This window comes from Suncus etruscus, chromosome 7, assembly GCF_024139225.1.
Source record: "Suncus etruscus isolate mSunEtr1 chromosome 7, mSunEtr1.pri.cur, whole genome shotgun sequence".
Taxonomy (NCBI): domain Eukaryota; kingdom Metazoa; phylum Chordata; class Mammalia; order Eulipotyphla; family Soricidae; genus Suncus; species Suncus etruscus.
This window is the reverse complement of record NC_064854.1, coordinates 107,854,330-107,872,189: the sequence shown is the minus strand read 5'-3', so window position 1 is coordinate 107,872,189 and position 17,860 is coordinate 107,854,330. Positions and strand designations below refer to the sequence as shown.

The following is a 17,860-nucleotide window of genomic DNA, read 5'->3' as shown; positions in this document are numbered from 1 at the left end:
GATGAGTTATGACTCCAAAGTCTTAATAACTCCACACTGTATGGCGATTTTGGCCCATTTTCTTTACATGATCTTTTAAACCGATCTAATTCTTCCATCTGATAGGGTACATAGTTAGAAACATTTACCCCGTCTATAGGGGATAAGGTCTGATTAGCAAAATTACTCTGAATAGAGCTCTGAGATCGAGCATGTGGTTCATCGTTTGAATCTGCTCTGCTCTGCGATTCAATTTTGTGACTAGAAGGAGGCATCCCTCGTGGAGTTAGCACTGGAGGTAGATCATTATCTGAGTCAATACTGTCAAGCAATTCACTAGAATCAGGCTTAACATTCTGAGTTGTTTTTCTTCCAGCAAAAATTTCTATATTGTTGATGGTGGGGCTGGATTCGTCAGCCTGCACCTTGGTCTGAGTTTTCGTCAGATAAATTTCCTTATTATCTATACTGGTTTTAGCCTCACCATTTCTACACTTTCTATTTCCTAAATAGAAATAACAGCAAATAACTATGCTCATAATAATAACGTTAGTCAACACAGAAATTCCACAAACTATGATGGCTAGAGACACTACACTTTTCATTTGAAATATAGACCACAACCATCCAACTGCAGTGATTGTCCTTAGATCAAAACCAATTAGTTTTAAACAAAATGGAATGATCCACTTGTATACTAGAGCACCAATGCGTAAGACTAAGGGTGGTAAAATCCACATGACTAACCACAGAAACCATTTGATGGTCAGCATAGGAAATTTCCAATGAAGTATTTCACTTACAGTTCTGAGGGTCCAGGGTTCAGGTCCCTGTCCGGGCGCCATTATGTAGCAGGTCAGCCCCTGAAGAGGTTGACTGATGGTGGGATGGAGAATGAGGCCCTTTTCTTCCAGCTCGGAGCACGCGTCTGCCACCCTGTCTAGCCCACGGTTCTGAGGTGAAACGGCGGGTAAACAGTTCGCAGACAATCAGGCTCGTGGAAATATTTGCTTTATTCGGATGGACAAAACTGAAGTCCAAAGACTCAGATTCAGTTCCAGCCAGCAAAAAGCCCCTCGCCTTCCACAGACCCTTGCTCTTATACTCCAGAGTCAGGTCCCACCCAATGGTGGGATCAGATACCAACCAATGGTGGAAGCAGAATCAGGTCCTACCCTAGGGTGGGGGCATAATGCCAGGTCACACCCTAGGGTAGGGCACAGATTAGGGTGAGCAACATAGTAATCCCCCAAAATATTTACATACACAACACTAAGCCATCGACTATTGACCAAGCTGTCTGAGAAAGAGTTATGTAAGGGCTTTTGGACATCATCTATAACACAGGTCTCCTCCTTCCCCATCCCCCCCCCCAACTCCCAGGATTCTTTAGAGAGAAAGAGCAGAAAGAACTGTGATAGTTGTTATCTGGAAAGCCACGCTGGGAAAAATTTAGTTTCTATGCCACAATTTGAGGCCTACCATGGTGTGATCCTTGTTTTAGGTAATTTCAGCTCCTTGTTATTTTTGTTTTTTCTTGGCTTTTTGGGTGCTTCATGGCAATGCTTTTCAGGGTACCATCATCCTCCCTGAGGATAGTAGGATTATGTCTGTCATGTTTCTGATCTCAGCTGGCTTTTCACGTATCACCCAGGAAGATCTCAGCAAATCTCGCTGTGTGCATGCTTAGCAAATAAAAAGTCATTTACATTTTGAATTCTGGACTCTTTCTAGGGAAGAGTGATTAAGAGGAAAGGCTTTAACACCAGGACAAACTTGAATCTAAACCTCAGTTTTGTCTTTGAATATCTGCGTAGTCTTCAGGCAGTTAAGTAACAGTGTCAAACATCAGTTTTTGTTTGTTTTCATTTTTAGAGTACATGTATTTGTTTTAGTTGTGTGTGCATAATGCATAATGTGTGTCTGTGTGTGGGAGAAGTGAGAGGGGGGTGCTCCAGGAACATTCTCAGGATCCCACAAACACAACTTTTTCATTTATCAAACGTCATTTGCAGACCTAGGAGAGAACTTCAGTGAATTTCTTCCTGGCATTAGATGGCCCCCGAGGCCTACAGGGATTAGCCTGATGATTTCTAGCACTGTCAGTTATGGTCCTGGCAATGCTCTACTGGAGTAGGACCCTGAGCACTGGTCCTCAAGCACTGTCATGTATGGCCCCTATTTTTTTTTTTAAAAGTAGATTGATTGAGCACTGGAGGGACTGATTGTTTCCAAAAGGCACATGTCAATTTTCAGTCCTAACACAATTGTTAGAACTGAACTACACAGTTGTTGGTTTCTCTGCCTTCCAATTGATCCCTGAGGGGACACCAAGGTGAAAGCCTTTCAAATCCATAAGCCTCGAGATGGATTTAGCTATAACAGAACTCACAGAAGCCTCCCCACAAAGGAAAATTGGGCAATGCGAAATTGTACAGGGTTGAGGCACTTGCCTTGCACACACAGCTGATTTGATCACTGGTACCACGTATGTTCCCCCCAATTACCACCAGAAAAGATCCCAGAGTGCAGAATTGGGGGTATAATACAGAGCACCAATAAGGGGGGACTGGACTAGGTTGGAAAAGAAAATTGTGAAGATGACCATGACACACAGACAATAGAGAACTCCAACTGCTGGATGAGTTGGTCATTTTGCTCTCTCCCTAAAAAGAAAAACTGCAAATAATGTGACATTTTATATATGCACTATTCATGATTTATTCATCAGTAACCAATACAAAGAATTGTTTGATATCATAGTTTAGTGACAGCTGCCTCAAACCCAGCAAAGAATGAAAAGCATTTGTTTTTCTGCATGTGTAAAGGAAAGGTAAAAAAGGTGACACTTTTAGTGCTGAAGAAATGAAACTCTTCTCATTCTTTGCTGGGTCTGGTTCCAGGAAGATTTACACACACACACACACGCGCACACACACACACACACACACACACACACACACACACACACACACACATACTTTACTTTGGTACCTTGGGCAAGATTACTTAATTTTTCATTATTATTAATAAATCATTATTTTAATTTTAATAATAAAATTATTAATAAATTTTATCAGAACTGAACAAAATAAGATGATTAATTTTTAGACCAAATCCTTGTTCCATTTCTCTCTCTCCCTTCCTAACAGAATCATCTGACCTTTAATAACAATTAAAAATTAAGTCACTTGCCTAAGATATCAAAATGTGTGTGTGTGTGTGTGTATTTTCCTGAAACCATCTTGCAACTGCTTGGGGAATGGGGTTGGGCCACATCTGGCTGTGCTCAGGGCTTACTTAGGGCTCTGTGCTCAGGAATCACTCCTATTGTGCTCAGTATGCTGCGGATTGAACTCAAGTTGGTTGCATGGAAGTCAAGTGACCTAACCACTGTACTTTTGCTCCAGTCCTCACCTTTCAGCATCTGTGGAGCAATGAGAAGTCTCACTCTGTAATTTTTCTGAGCCTTTTGGCTTGCAGTAGGGACAACCTATTCCTTTTCCACTTCTTGGAAAAAGCAAAATGCCATTAACTGAAAAGTTACTTTCCCCAACTTGAAAGATTTAGACTGTTGCTTGGAATCTGTAGAATGATTTGGAATGCTTTCCAAATGGTTGTTACCAAAAAAAAAAAAAAAGGTTAATTAAAAAGGCATACATTGTAACATGCTTTTATATTTGGATTGGTTGGGTTGGATTGGTTTGTATTGAAGAAAGGAGCACCAAAGTATGCTCAAGCTGAATGGGACACCCCCCTCTCTGATTCTTGGTCTAGGGTTTTATGTGAAAGCAAAAGATGCAGTATTGCTCAGCCCTGTGGCATCACATGCCTTTAAAGACACTTGGTATTGTGCTTATATTCTTTTAAATGTTGTTTGCATCTCGCCTCACTGGACTCTCTGGAGAAGACAGAGATAGTCTGGTGGAAAGATATAGGGAAGGTAATGAGGGACTGCCAGGGAGAAAGCTGCCTTCTTCCTAAATAAAGGTCAGCCCTCAGCTTAAACTAGAGAGTCAGGGCCAGAAAGATAGTATAGCAAGTAGAGCATTTGCCGTATATATGGCAGACTTGTGTTTGATTCTTGGCATTCCATATCGTCCCTGGATGCCACTAGAGTACACAGCCAGGAGTAACACCTGAAATTTTGTTGGACCAAAAATCACAAAAACAACAACAAAACAACCCCATAAACTCAGGAAGCCTGGGTAGAAGGAAGAGCACCAGAAGTGAGGGGCTAGGGTGCTTATCATGGCAGGGTTCTTTATTTTTATTTCTGTTTACTTTTCAAATCACCAGGTGTTTTGAGGCCAGAGAGATAGTATAGCCAGTGAGGTACTGGTCTTGCACAAGGCCAACCCCAGTTCATTCCTCAGCACTGCATATAGCAGGGTGGTGAACAAGTTCGACACAAAGAGCCAAAATTTTAAACTGTGAGAGTCAGAGAGCCACACCACGCAGTGACTTGCCAAAACAGACAAACACTCACACAAAAGCATCTAATTTTAACAATAATCTATGAAACACATATTGCATTTTGCTATTTTGAGTGAGGGTCAAAATCCTGTAGTGATGATGAGGGTGTGCTGGATCCTCCACACTAAGAACTCACGGCAAGATGTGACCCAACATATGCCACACGGGTCCCCGCTCGCTGGCCCGTAGAGTTGTTTCCGAAGGATGGGAGACAGGAGCATGCAGCCTGGGGTATGGCGGGACTATGCGCTCAGAGATCTCTCCTCAGAGGTCCCTCTTCAGAAGCAGCAGAACAAAATCCAAACTTGGCAAAGAGCTACAGTATACAAAATAATGAGAAGAGGCAAAGAACCGCATTCATATTGGCCGGGAGCAGCATGCGGCTGGAGAGCAGCGTGTTTGCCACCCCTGGCATATAGTCTTCTGACCTCAGAGTAAGTCCTGGGACACAGTTGGGTGTGGCCCCAAAACCAAAAGTGCCAAAACAAAATAAAAAACTTTCCCACACGATTTTTTTCAGCTTTCTGTACATATCTTGGCAGGTAAGTATGCATAAAAATTATCAAAAGCACGCTGGAGAGAAAGACAGAAAGACAGTGTGGGTTGGTGCTTGTCTTGCACTCAGCTGACCAGAGATTTTGGGGTGAGTGATGGGTGGGGAGGATTTAAATTCTCTTATTGTAAAGGACCTAGTTATATTCTGACTTTCACTGTATGTTTTTTAATCTAATATTTATTGTAACGCCATGATTTATCATGTATTTTATAATATAGTTTATTTCAGGAATTAAATATTCAAACAACAATCCCACGACCAGTATGACCTTCCCTCTATCAGTGTCCCCAGTCTCCCACCTACCACCATAGCTTACCTGTATGTAGGCACAAATAACTTCACTTCATATTGCTTGTTATAACACAAAGGCAAATGGAGTTTTCAAAATTTATATCAATTTATAGAACAAAATTTAATGATTGCTCTATCTCTCCATGGTGTTTCTAAAGTCAAGGTCTAAGCATTTACTGGGCTGTGGTGGTGCTAGTTATAAGCCTGTGGGACATTTTAGACTCACTGAGTTTGGAAGATTACGATGTAACTTTCCTATCAGAATTCCTGTGATAATATTGCGCTGATACTACTCTAAAATACTGAGGTTACTTGTGCGATCCAGGATTTATTGATCTGAAACAAATTTCAGAGTAAGTTTTGGAGCTGGGCTGTTGCTGTAGGAGGGTAAACGGTGAAACTGGGCTGCTATGGTTCATGAAGAAAGGGGAATCTTCCCTCTGCACTCTCCTTTCTGAGAAAATAATGCCACAACAGCTATTATTTTCTTTTGAACCCTAGAGGAGAAGTTAGGCCATTTTTCTGGGAAGATGGTGAGTGTTGGCTCCTGGATCTTCAGAGGTGGGATGGGTGTGTGTGTGGGGTTAGCCCAGTCTCTTCCAAAAGGAAAGCCCCAGAGTTTCCACCTATCTTATCTGAGAGGATTTAGCTGCTTATATTATTTGATTTCAGTCACAGAGCTGTGGCATTGGGCTATTGTGACTCAAACAGAAAAGGGGATCTGCCCAGCTCCCACTTTTGGAGATTTCAGAGGTAACAGCCTGGATGGGGCTAAATGAGAAGAGTCTGCAGCCATTATTTTCTTTTAGGCTGATCAGAGTTTGATCCCTGGCAACCCATATGTCCCTTTAGCCCCTCCAGGAGTGATTTCTGAGTGAGATCCACTAGTAAGTTCTGAGAACCATTGGGTATAGTTCACAAGTAAAAATTGAATGGGGCAGGAGAGATAGCAGTAGGGCATTTGCCTTGCATGTGGACAGATGCAGGTTCAATTCCTGGGACCCCACATGGTCCCCTGAACCTGACAAGAGAGATTTCTTTTGTTCGTTTGTTTTTGTTTTGGGGCCACATCCAGCAGCACTCAGGGGTTACTCCCTTTTCTGCATTCAGAAATTGCTCCTGGCAGGCTTTGGGGACAATATGGAATGCCAGGAATCAAACCCAGATCTGTCCAAGGTCAGACACTTACAAAGCAAACACCCTACTGCTGTGCTTTTGCTCAGCCTCCTTTTTCTGGAGTGATTTCTGAGCTCTGTCAGATGTGACCCCAAATCTAATAAATGAATAAATAATGAAGACAAAACAAAAAAATTTTATAATGTCTCACTCACTTTTGGAGGGGGAGCCACACTATGCTTAGCAGTTAGTCCTCTGGCTCTGCACTCAGAGATCTCTCCAGCGAAGTGGGGAACTATATGAGTTGCAAGCACTGAATGTGGGTGACCTGCATGCAAGGCAAGCGCATTAAAAGCTTGTACTACTGTCTCTGTGCCCCTTCCCCAATTCCTACTCTTAGAGTAATGACTGTAGAGGTATATGTAATAGGACTGGCTCAGAACTTTCAAATAGATGCCTATAAAAAGGAATAAAGTTGTCTCCTAGGAGGGGCTGGAGAGATAGCACAGTGGTAGGGCGTTTGCCTTGCAAGCGGCAAACCCAGGACCAAAGGTGGTTTGAATCCGGGCATCCCATATGGTTCCCCCGTGCCTGCCGGGAGCGATTTCTGAGCAGATAGCCAGGAGTAACTCCTGAGCGCAACCGGGCGTGTCCCCTCTCCAAAAAAAATTTTTTTTTCTCCTAGGAATTGTGAAAAGGAAAACAAGCAAGGCAAATAAAATATTAGCAAAGATTATCAGAAGATAAGTGACAGAAAAATTAATTGAAATGGGTATTACCCATACAAAAGATGCCTGATCTCTTAAAAGAAGAAACCCAGAATTTCATATCATTCAAGAAGACATATATATTATAAAACTATAGAGTTGGCAAAAATCCAAGTTTTACAACTTGTTTGTGATAAATAGAAGTCAGGCATCTATCTCAGTATCTTGCCTGGAATTTATGTGACCCATGGCTCAATTCTAGGCACAGGAAGGAAGGAAGGAGGAAGGAAGGAAGGAAGGAAGGAAGGAAGGAAGGAAGGAAGGAAGGAAGGAAGGAAGGAAGGAAGGAAGGAAAAAAGGGAGAAAGGGAGGGAGGGAGGGATAAAAGGGAGAAGGAAGGAGGGAGGGAGGAAAGAAAGTAGGAAGGAAAGGAAGGAAAATGGGAGAGAGAAAAATAAAAATTAGGATTATTGGATAATCACAAAAATAGTAGGCAGGGCTAGAGCAATAGCTCAATGTGCTATCTCAGTGTACATCCCTGGCAGTGCATAGTCTCCTGATCATTGAGTCAGGACTAGCCCTTGAGTATTGTTAACTATGGCCTCCAAATAGAAGAAAGCCCCCAATATTTGTTGAGAAGAATATAACCCTTGGGGAAGCTCTTTTGCGATCATGATCCAAAATGATAAATGCATTTTCTTTTCACTCAGCAATTTGACTCCTGAAAATGTAATTTTTTTGGTGTGATTGTACTTGAATAAGCATTATAATGAAAGATAAACTCATTATACATTGCAGAATTGTGTGCAAGGCTAGGATATTCTGATGTCCATCTGTATTGGAGCAAATTAGAAAAACATAGTGCTTCCAGACAAATTGATAGCTATGAAAAAGAATGGAGTTTTTCTTGCTCTAAAGAACATCACAGGAAAAATATTAAGTAAATAGGTAGAACATAAAACTATCTAGTATCTTGTGCTCGTTTAGACAGCACATATTCTAAAAGTGTAACAATACAGGGATTAGCATGGCCCCTGTGCAAGGGTGACACGCAAATTCATGAAGCATTCCATATTTAAAAAACAACAACAACAAAACTATCTAGTATCTCACTTTCTATATATAAGAAAGGAATAAGAATGCATGAATACTGGGGCCAGTGAGATAGCATGGAGGTAAGGCATTTGCCTTCCATGCAGAAGGATGGTGGTTTGAATTCCGGCGTCCCATATGGTCCCCCATGCCTGCCATGGGCGATTTCTCAGCGTAGAGCTAGGAGTAACCCCTGAGCGCTGCCAGGTGTGACCCAGAAACAAAAAACAAAACAAAAAAAAGAATGTGTGAATACTGGGATAGAGAAATAATACTTTGTAGACAGTCAACCCAGATTTTATTCCCAGTACCAGTTGTGGTAGGCATAGCCAGAGTAAGTTCTAAGCATAGAGCCTGGAGTAAGACCTGAGTTCACTACTCCTAGATACAGCCCGACTTTGACCTTTAAAAAGAGAACACATTTTTCTTAAAACCCATAGATGAGTGAGACCATTCTGCGTTTTTCTCTCTCTCTGACTTATTTCACTCAGCATAATAAATCTCATGTACATCCATGTATAGGAAAATTTCATGACTTCATCTCTCCTGACAGCTGCATAATATTCCATTGTGTATATGTACCACAGTTTCTTTAGCCATTCATCTGTTGAAGGGCATCTTGGTTGTTTCCAGAGTCTTGCTATGGTAAATAGTGCTGCAATGAATATAGGTGTAAGGAAGGGGTTTTTGCATTGTATTTTTGTGTTCCTAGGGTATATTCCTAGGAGTGGTAAAGCTGAATCGTATGGGAGCTCGATTTCCAGTTTTTGGAGGAATCTCCATATCGCTTTCCATAAAGGTTGAACTAGATGGCATTCCCACCAGCAGTGGATAAGAATTTCTTTCTCTCCACATCCCCGCCAACACTGTTTATTCTCATTCTTTGTGATGTGTGCCATTCTCTGTGGTGTGAGGTGGTATCTCATCGTTGTTTTGATTTGCATTCTTGCAATAATAATTTTCAGACACAAAAGAGAAAAGAGCTGGAAGTTACAGCTCACCTCAGGAAGCTCACCACAAAGAGTGATGAGTTTAGTTAGAGAAATAACTACATTTTGAACTGTCCTAATAATGAGAATGTATGAGGGAAATGGAAAGCCTTTCTAGAGTACAGGCGGAGGTCGGGTGGGGAGGAGTGAGATTTGGGACATTGGTGATGGGAATGTTGCACTGGTGATGTGTGGTGTTCTTTACATGACTGAAACCCAAACACAATCATGTATGTAATAAAGTCGTTTAAATAAAAAAATAATAATGATAAAAATTAAAATAATAAATAAATAAAAATTTTCAAACTGAAAATAAATAAATAAATATGCAAACAAACAAAATCTATCACTTAAATGATCATCTCACTCAAAAATATCTTTGAAGAATATCAAGAAGACAAACCAATTCTTGGGGTATTGTGGCCTAGTCATTTTAATATTAATAAAGATGTTAATACACAGATCAAACCTAATACTATTCATAGTTAATTATACATTAATTTATTTCCCAATTTATTTCACTGCTAGATAGACTTTTGCATACTTGCTTCTCTGTGTGTGTGTGTGTGTGTACTTATTTTTTGGCTATAACCAGTTTTTGTAGATACAGGGTTTTCTCCTGGATCTACAATCAGGGATGACCCTTGGAGGGCACGGGGACCATGTTAGATGCCAGGGATTTAATCCCAAGCATTCTGCTTGCTGTATATCAGACCAATCTCCTTATATATTTTTCTCAATAAACAATTAACTAATTTGCTAAGATCTATTTATTTTACAAGTTCCCAGAACATAGAAAACCGGATCCAGTATTACCCTTGTTAGTCACTTGGATGGGGGGTCACACCCGGCAGCGCTCAGGGGTTACTCCTGGCTCTACGCTCAGAAATTGCCCCCAGCAGGCTCAGGGGACCATATGGGATGCCGGGTTTCGAAACATCATCCTTCTGCATGCAAAGCAAATGCCTTATCGCAGTACTATCTCTCCAGTCCCTTGTTAGTCATTTTTATAGGTACTATCAAAACACTACCAAAATCAATGTTGTTTTTATTCAAAAATGAACAACTTGGGTCATTTCTGTCAACTCTAATTAGTAAACTGAACAGATAGTAATCTTTCTGTTTTATATAAATGTAATAATGTTTACAAGAAAGTTTTTCCAAGTGCTGATTCCTAAAGTCTTGTTTCAGTGAGATGATAGCTGAGCCAGCATATCTACTAACACCAGAATGACATGATCTACAGGTGAGAAAGGTCGTGGTATGGACAGAAAACAATATAGTTTGTGCATCCCTGAGAGATTCAGGCCCCAAACCATCCAAGCTTCTAGATTTGACTCCATTGTTATACTTGTAACTGCTGAATAATACCGTGAAAGTGCGTTTTATGGGATTTTGTTTCATTTTGGGGCCACATTTGGTAGGGTTCAAGATTTACTTTCGCTCTGAGCTCATGGCTCACTTCTACAATGCTCAGGGGACTAGGGAATCAAACCCAACTGCAAGTGGGAAGGGAAGTTTTCGGCAGGAAGGAGTGTCCTAGGCGGTCCAGAGGAAGAAGGGAAAAGCCCCCATCCCACCAGAGCGGGCCAATCCAGCACAGCACAAGGGTTCTGGCTAAATCTAACATCCCCACTAAGAAGCCCCCCATAATCAGTCCTGGCCCCGGTGAGGGGAGTGTATGAGGGAGTGTGCCCAAGAACCCTGCGTTGCATTACAATGACTGGATTTTGTGCACTGACTGGCTGTGATCCCTTTTCCAGGTTTAGAATGTTGACCACCTTGGAGCCTTAGGGCTCAAAAGAGGGCTGGGGACAGGAACTATCCCTCACTCATTAATATTAATAAAGAAAGATTTATATGATTTGGTGTGACTTTTTTTTTTTTTTTTTTTTTTTTACAAAATTGCTCTCTCCAATTTGGTCAGTGGACAGGACAACATAGGCAAGGGAAAGGGAATCTTCATTATTTATGGGCCCTGACAGACTGGCTGGACCTAGCCTCAGCCTGCTGTGTCCCCAGTCAGGGAGAAAGTATGTCTAGAGGGTAGGGAAGAAAGATTCAGGGAGGAGGTAAATCTAGGGAGTAGGGAAAAATCAGGAAGGAGAAAGTCCAGGGAGAGGTCCCAGTCAGGGGAGGGAGGGACTTCTGGCTCCAGCTGGAAGGAAATTATCCTGCCTCAGCCAGTCCAAGTCCAGAGTGGGGTGTCCGGCCTTTACTGGCCCAGCGGGGAGGCCTGAGCTCTGCACACCTGGTAGAAGAAGTATGAGAGGAAGGAAGGAAGACAGGAAGAAGGATAAAAGGAAGGAAGAGAGGAAGAAGTGAAGAAAAAAGGAAAAATAAAAGGGAAGGAGGGAGAGAGGGAGAGAAGGAAGGATTTGAAATAACCTGTCATGTTGAAAAATGGTCTACTCAAGTCCTATAAAGAAACAATCTTGTCAGCACATTCACTGGCAGCTGTTTTTATAGAAAAGAATAGGGAAGCACACTTTTAAGAAGAGAAGGTTGGAGGCCATTAGGTGCCATAGTGACTAACTGATTTCCTCAGGATCTGGTTCCTTGAGGCACACAGGGGGTCTTATCTGAAAACCTAAGCCAAAGGTCTCTGAAGAAGACTCTACTGTACTTAAACTTTTGAGAAAAGAATAAGATACAGAGACAACTGTGAATGCTCAGGGTTTTTACGCATGGCTCTGCATTCAGGGATCACTCTGGCTGTACTCAGGGGACCATAGGAGATGCTGAGGATAAAATCCCAGTCTCCATTCACGTGCAAGGCAAGCACCTTACCCACTGTACAGTACCCCACTTAATGGATCCTTTCCCAAAGGAGACAAACCCTGAAGCCTAGAATATTACTAATTCCAAGATATCACCCCTGTATCAGTGTCCCTCCAACCCATCAAAGAGATAATATCACTTAAGACCTAAAGCTATAAGAGAAATTAAATTAAAATAACTTAACAATAAAACCCTGCTATACCCCTCATGCTTTTAGGACACTGACTTAAGAATGGGCATCGCTGAAACAGCCATGCTAACAGCCTTTTTTGGGGACCTGAATTTAAAGAACATGGTTTTCTATATACCTTTCTACTCATCTCAGTTTGCTTTTGCTTTTGAATGGCAAATAGCCAGATACCCAAGTGACCCAAAACTTTACTTGGACTAGATAGCCCCCAAGACTTTCAAGAGAATCCTCATCTTTGAGGAGAATGTGCTTGAGAAAGATTTAAGGAACCTGATACTCCCCAGAGCACATTACCAAAATATAGGCAATCTCATCAGTTCAGCATTAGAGGCCTCCCAGGCAATACTATTCAGACAGTTTCGTTCTTGGGGTTCAGGGATACTGAGTGTGGGAGAACAACTCATATTTATAAAAATAAATCATGTGCCTGGGATTCATTATTAAAGAATGGAAAAATGCTTGGACCTTCAAAGAAAGGGTTTATTGAAGATATATATATATATATATAGTTTTGTTTTTTGGGTCACATCCTGCAGTGCTCAGGGGTTACTCCTGGCTCTACTCTCAGAAATCGCTCCTGGCAGGCTTGGGAGACCATATGGGATGCCGGGATTCAAACCACCGTCTTTCTGCATGCAAGGCAAATGCCCTATCTCCATGCCATCTCTCTGGCCCCCATTAAAGATATTTCTCATACTCAATGGCAACTCCAAGAATGTGGGATATGATGTGGCCTGCAATGATGGGACTCTTTATTTAGTAATATTGAAGACCCTTTAATGAAAAATTATGTAGCCCCAAAAGTCCCAAATGGAATCCTCAATACACAAAAGTCTCTCACTAGCTGAATAATGAACTCCTAGCTTTAGGGAGGGGAAAAGACATACATGGTTATCAAATTTTTTTCTTTTCTCTTTTTCTTTTTGTTTTTGGGCCACACTCGGTGATACTCAGGGGTTACTTCTGGCTATGTGATGAGAAATCACTCCTGGCTTGGGGGACCATATGGGACATCAGGGATCAGGTTCGTTTTGGGTCAGCCATGTACAAGGAAAATGCCCTATCACTGTGCTATCGCTCCAGCCCCAGTTATCCAATATTTTTACTGACAGTCACTATGCTTTCCTCTTCCTACTTGTGCCCTGGAAGTCTGAAAGAAAAAGGGGGCGGGGCTTCCATTCAATCTGTCCTCAGTTAAGCATCGTGATCTTATTTTAAGGCTACTAAGAGTTACAAATACACCTGAGACTCTAAAACCTCAAACTCTGCCCAGAAGAATGTCCATTCAGATCTAGAATAAAAACAGGCCAAACAAATCAAGTCTGGCTCCTTTGTTTCTTTATGGCTCCTGTACTCCTAGTGGGTATACAATATTGGGGGGGGGGGGGAGGTTGTCCTTCAAATATCCAAGCCATTGATGGGGAAAAAGAAATCTTAAGACATGGTTTGCAAGAACAAAAGCCAGGACTCATCTGCCAGCCTCTGTCTAGCATAAAATCTTCCTAACTTCCTTTGCCTGCAGGAATGACAAGACTGTAAAACCCCACTTTGGGCGGGAGCAATAGTACAGCAGAGAGGGCACTTTCCTCTCCTTGGTTTGTTGGATTCACCAGATGCCACCCCATTCAGCATATGCTGAATGTTCCTCATTGGTTGGAAACATCTTGGAAGGTAGCAACTTGGACTGGTGACTAGACTATATCACTTGCTCTCCATCCCAAGACGTGATCTGCTTCTTCCTACTCAATTCCTGGGTCTCAAGAAAACCTTCTCTTGCATTCCTGGACTTCCTTACTGGGCTGCCTGCTTCATAAGAGAAGGAGGCTGTGTGTTGAAATTCCTGAACCCGCTTCACCCGCTTCACCCGCTTCAGTGTGTGTGGATTAGTTTCTGCATTGGTGTTGGCTTCCAGACCTGCCTTTTTCCATGCCTGGGTTTGGAGCTTGAGGATTGATTTATCAGTGGTTGACCTGGATTCGATCTCCAACATCCCATATTGTCTCAAGAATAGCAAGAGTGATACCTGAGGTTAGAGCCAGGAGTAAGCCTGAGCACTACACTACTAGGTGTGGCCTCAAAATACCCATACACTCCCCTCCCCAATGACGACAACAACAACACCACAAACCCCTAGTGAACTATAACCCCACCTTATACGAGAAAGAAAATACAAGAATTAAGATACAAGTAGCTGACACAGGTTAGATCCCTGGGATCTAATGGATCCATATGGTCCACCAAGCACCAACAGGACTGCTGAGGGTAGAGCCAGGGTAAGCGATGAGCAGTGCAGACTGTGGACAAAAAAACAGACAAAATAAAACAGAAACAAAACAAAACAAACAAATTAAAAAAACCAGTTAGGATTTTAAAAATTGGAAGTATCTGTAATTCACAGGTTGCAGTCCCAATTAAGATTTGAATAAGGGACCAGAGGAACCAGAGCGTGAAGGGTGATGACTTCACAGCTGATTGTGTTTCCATCCTCATACCACATGTATCCCAAGCCCTGCACACAGAGTCAAGTGTAATCTTTGAGCACAGTTGAGTGTGGACTCAAAAACTCACTCCTCAAAAACAAAACAAAACATATAAAACTTGAATGAATGCATTGTTTTCTTCAACCAGGCCTACTCTAGGCTAAAGATTATTTCTTACTATTTGGAGGACCATATAGTACCAGGGATGGAACTTGGCCATCTTGGTTACAGAGCATACACACTAGCCCTTTGAGCTATGATGGGAGTATTTAAGAAATATATATATCTTTATTTAAATACCATGATTACAAACATGATTGTAGTTGGGTTTCAGTCATAAAAAGAACACCCCACTTCACCAGTGTAACATTCCCATTACCAATGCCCCCATCTCCCTCCCATCCCACCTGTATTAAAGACAGGCTTTCTACTTTCCTCACCATTGACATTGTTATGCTAGTTCTCAATATAGTTATTTCACTAACTACACTCACCACTCTTTGTGGTGAGCTTCATATCATGAACCAGTCCTTCCAGCTCTCATTTCTGGGAATTATTTCAATAATGTGTTTTGATTTTCTTAAAATCCATAGACGAGTGAGACTATTCTGTGTATCTCTCTCTTCCTTATTTCACTCAGCATAATAGATTCCATGTACATTAATGAATGGGAAAATTTCATAACTTTATCACTCCTGCTGGCTGTATAATATTCCATTGTGTATATGTACCACAGTTTCTTTGGCCATTTATCTGTTGAAGGGCATATTGGTTGTTTCCAGAGTCTAGTTATTGTAAATAGTACTGCAATGAATATAGGTGTGAGAAAGGGATTTTTGTATGATGGCAGTTTCTTGGTGTCTGCTGTTTCTTAAAAATAGTTAAGGGGGAAATAATTGAGGGTACCAAAACCAGACAGTCGTATGAACATTAAGTAGAAATAAAAAATGATCAGACTTAAACACCAAATCCAAAGGCAATGACAACAGAATCAACACCCAATCTGCAACATGCTAGATGAAGAGGGGACTACTTATACTAGCAACTCGGGTGGTAAAGGAGGGGGATATGGGATGCATGCTAGGAAAAGGAGTGAAGGGAGGACAACATTGTTGATGGGAATGTCTCTGATTCAATGTCACTATGTACCTAAAAATTACTGTGAAATATTTGTAATCCACTTTGGTCAAAATAAAAATTAAAAAGAAAAGAAAAAAACTTTAAAAGTTAAAGAATACTACAAATTTTAGGGGATATTATTTTATTCTGAACAATTAATCACAAAAGTAGAAATACCAAAGATTAAATATTCTGATTTTCTTCAAGAAAAAACATAGTCAGTTGAAGGGTGTTATACGTTTTATGACTGAAACCACAGTATGAAAAGTTTTGTAAACATGGTGATTAAATTAAAAAAGAAAGAGGAGACCCAGAGTGATAGCACAGCCAGCACATTATTTGCCTTGCCTACACTGCCTGAGTTTGTTCCCCACCATCCCATATGGTCCACTGAGCCTACCAGTAGCAATTTCTGAGTGCAGAGTCAAGAGTAATTTTGAGCACCTCCAGATGTGACCCCCCCTAATAAAAAAGTCACATGAAGATAATTCTTATCTCAAAGTAGCATATTTAAGGAAGCATATTTCTGCTCATCTTCAGTGTCCCAGGCAACCATCAATATAGTCTTACTCGCCCTAATAGATTGTTTTTAGAACCTCTTACCCTCCTCTAAGATGGAATAAGATAGAATACTACAAAGAAGTCATGAAAAGATACAGTAAAATATTCTACATTACAGACACTCAGAATTATTGTATTTCAGTATTTGTCTCTCCCACACATTATTGGAAAGAAAAAAGGACCAGGACATTAAAATCACCATGTATTGATAAGAGTACAGCTTCAGAAACTTAGGTCTATTTTAACAGACTTCCCTCCAATTGAAAAAGAAAACAGCGATAACTAGCTTGACTTTGTCATTTTTATCTTTGTCCATTAAACACAGTATCCTGTTGTGATAATCTTTGACACTTTATTACATGGCCATGGTAAATAACAACTACTCCATATTGTAATGTCATTCCTGGTTAAATACTGTCATTAATTACTAAACATAAAAGTTGAAATTTTTATGAATAGAAGGAAATGTCATTGTAGTCCTTTGGTCACTAAATTTATTTGAGGGCTTGGGTGGCTTACATAACTAAGAAAATTAATGAGCTGTTGGTGTGTCACTAATAATTGGTCCTGCAATGTCAGTCAAAACCAGCCAATTTGGGAGACAGTGCTAAGACCTAAAGAGACTTTCAGAATGGCATTGTAAAGCTCAATTTGATTCCAAGTGAAATTAAGAAATCAACTGCCGGGCGTGATCTAAGCCAGCAGTAAACCTTGAACACTGCCGGGTGTGGTCCCAAGACAAAACAAAACAGTAAAATCCCTGGTACTATCTATTAAATTATATCCAGCAAAATCCCTACTATTTTAAATATTTATAATATTTTAACTCATTCTTTTGCAAGTACTCTAATTTTAGACACCATGATTTGTAAATATTAAAAACAAAAAACTGTTCCTTTCTTGTGACTTACTCTTTTTCAAAAAATTTTATAAGATTATGCCCAAGTCTTGATTTTTGCTGCTCACTTTAGTTTTGTTTAACTTGAAGCCTTATGTATTTGAGGCCTAAGCTTTATCATGGAGGTGTTTCTCAATGCCCTATATCACTACCCTTTGACTTCTACTGTTGTGGTTTTGAGGCCACAGTCATTTGTGCTCAGGGCTAACTCCTGACTCTGAATTCAGGGATGACTACTAGCAGGGCTTGAAGAACCATCTGTGTTGCCAGGGATTAAACCGAGTTAGCTGCACTCTCTCTCTCTCTCTCTCTCTCTCTCTCTCTCTCTCTCTCTCTCTCTCTCTCTCTCTCTCTCTCTCTCTCTCTCTCTCTCTCTCTCTCTCTCTCTCCCTTCCTATTTTCCCTTTTAGACACTGGGCTTTGCAATATGATTACTGTAGTGGTATCATGCATATCACTTTACCTCCATTCAGCACCTAGTTCTTGTCCAGAGTGATTATTTCCAACTCTCATTATAATAGTGTCCTTTCTCTGCCCTCGCTGCACTCCCCCTCTATTTGTGGCAAGCTTCCTACCATGGCCCTTGTCTCTTCTCTATTGTCTCTGACTATTATTATCATACTGT

At 41.0% G+C, this 17,860-nt stretch overlaps 1 non-coding gene across 1 annotated transcript; it reads left to right on the top strand.

Moving 5' to 3' along the window:
- Positions 1-8,100: 8,100 nt before the first annotated feature.
- Positions 8,101-8,204, top strand: LOC126015352 (U6 spliceosomal RNA). Its single transcript, XR_007498224.1, has one exon. It is a non-coding gene; the product is annotated as a U6 spliceosomal RNA (small nuclear RNA).
- Positions 8,205-17,860: the final 9,656 nt, after the last annotated feature.